The sequence below is a fragment of the Euphorbia lathyris genome, chromosome 6 (assembly GCF_963576675.1).
Source record: "Euphorbia lathyris chromosome 6, ddEupLath1.1, whole genome shotgun sequence".
Taxonomy (NCBI): Eukaryota; Viridiplantae; Streptophyta; class Magnoliopsida; order Malpighiales; family Euphorbiaceae; genus Euphorbia; species Euphorbia lathyris.
This window is the reverse complement of record NC_088915.1, coordinates 22,046,205-22,048,643: the sequence shown is the minus strand read 5'-3', so window position 1 is coordinate 22,048,643 and position 2,439 is coordinate 22,046,205. Positions and strand designations below refer to the sequence as shown.

Genomic DNA, 2,439 nt, shown 5'->3' with positions numbered 1-2,439 from the left:
ACTATTGTTGTTTAAATGCGATTATTAAAAAAACAAATATGTACTCTTATTATTTTTTTCGATTCTGTTTTAGCATAGTACATTCTTGTTATCTGCATATGTTTATTAAACTTAAATACAAGATAATAATTATTATAGGGATATTTTTTTAACAATTGGGATTTTGTATTATAATTAATGAAAAATTTTAGTATACTATATATGACAGTATTACAACGACCAATCCAAACAATATTGCATACCAATTCAAGGGAGATGATTGGTATTAAGTAAAAATAAGAAAAAAGTGTCATATTGATTTGGTAGGCGTAATACTTCCAGAGTATCCGAATTCTTTTTGCAATTGATTAAGCCGTGGATTTGAAGCCTTCTAAATAAGAGACCCTAGGTGGGTGACTAAGCCAGCATTAACCTGGCCGGTGCGGTCCAGTTTTGACAATCTCGAAAACAACAAAGTTATTGTCATTAATGCAGGCTATATATATTAGCAGATCAAAAAGAGAAAAACAAACATGCAATGCATGGAAATGAAGGACTAGTGTATAATTATTCAAACAATAATATATATAGTAAAATCTAAGTTAAGAAATCAAAGGTTGTACAAGGCCTTGACGCCTTGAATATCATCATCCTTCAAACCCTTAATTTGTCCAGGAAGAATAGTAGGAAACATAACAGCATCTTCCACATAACTATGAGCAAGTCCAAGCGGATGCCCAATTTCATGCAAAGCTACACTCTCCAAATGCATAGCACCTTCTCTTGCCTCAACAGACCATATCTCATCTGCATCATAATGAAACATCCCATATGGTGGTACAAATGCATGAGCCACACTCCCTCCTGGCCCATCAAATGCTGCACCATCTCCATGTTCACCTCTATAAAACCCCACTACTATATCTGAATTCATGTAATCTTCTATCATTTCAAAGCTGAATAACTTTGTGTTAACTTCCCATGTCTTGAATGCTCTCTTTACTGCTCCCACTGCATCTTCTCGTGTCCCGGGACGAAATGCGTAGGTTAAATGATACTTATTTGCTGGCCATTTCGGGTTTCCAGGTAAAAATTCATAGTGAGACTGTTACTCCACATAATAATTAAAATAATGGGGTTTAAATGGTACTCCGCACCTAGGCCTCCTTATTTGAGTTTAGATTTTATTCTTGTTTTTCCATTGATGATATCTACTACTCCGCACCTAGGCCTCCTCATTTGAGAGACTGTTTCCGAATCTAGAATTCCAGTGGGGTTTAAATGGTAATTGAGTTGGTAGGTTTTGATTGCGGATTCTAATTCATCGTCGAAAATGTTAACAAGAGAGTGTTTTTGATAGTTTAAGTAACCAAAATGTTGAAGGTACTTCTTGAGGTCTTGAATGCCTTGTACATTTTGACCCTTATGGCATCCTTGGAGACGTTTTAGGAAATCAAAGGGTGATGTGTTTTTGTAATCATGTTTTGTGTCTGCTAAAACAAGGGAAGTAAGGATAAGAATAATATTAAACTCAGCAAACAAAAGTTCCAGTACAAGAAAAGCTTCAAGAACAATGGAGAGAAAATGGAGGCTTTTCGGATTCATAAGCAAAGGGGAGAAGAAGAAGACCTTTGGTTTACCAAAGGAGTTTGAAGAGTCTTGTGTCAGGAGGGTTAAGAGCTTTGGATTTCCAAAGCTTATCTTCCGGAATAAAAGCCAAATTGCTTAAGGGAAATTTGGTCCTCACAACAATAACAGGGGCGTCATGGTAATTTCTCATGGATAGCACATTCTAGAAGGGTTGCACCTCCTTATGATGGACCACCTCCACTTGATCAAGGCTTTATCAAATCATCACCATCCATTTAATCAAATACATCACAAGGCTATTATGTTGACACATGTTGTGTCCTTTATTTCTTAATCATCAAGTTTACTTGATGACCACACCTAGCATAATATAAAATATTGTATGTTAGCATTATAATTTTTTAATGAGAATTTTGATTCCTAAAGATTCACTCATTCAAAATTATTATGGTATCAGAGCAACATTAAGACAAAAGGCTATCCTTTTTCTTACCTATTATGGCCGGACCGATGATTACGTCCAGCAGTCCATACCACCTTCCCCAAAACGAAACTCCGGCGTTGTCGCTGGTATCACAGGTCCTCACCGGGCCAAACTATCACCAATGGTCTAGAGCTGTCAAGGTAGCTCTAATGTCGAAGAACAAGTTTGGGTTTGTCGATGGCACTATCACCGCCCCTGCACCAGACGATAACATGTTTAGTCAATGGGAAAGGTGCAATAACATGGTCATATCATGGCTAAATCATGCTGTTTCACCTACCATTGCGAGAAGCGTGATGTGGCTTGATAAGGCACATCAGATCTGGGCAGACTTAAAGGAAAGGTTTGCACAAGCGGATTCACTGCGGATACTCGAGCTGCGAAGG

General features: G+C 37.5%; 1 pseudogene; it reads right to left on the bottom strand.

Moving 5' to 3' along the window:
* Positions 1–589: 589 nt before the first annotated feature.
* LOC136233616 (metalloendoproteinase 3-MMP-like) lies at positions 590–1,584 on the bottom strand (annotated as a pseudogene).
* Between the last annotated feature and the right edge of the window lie 855 nt (positions 1,585–2,439).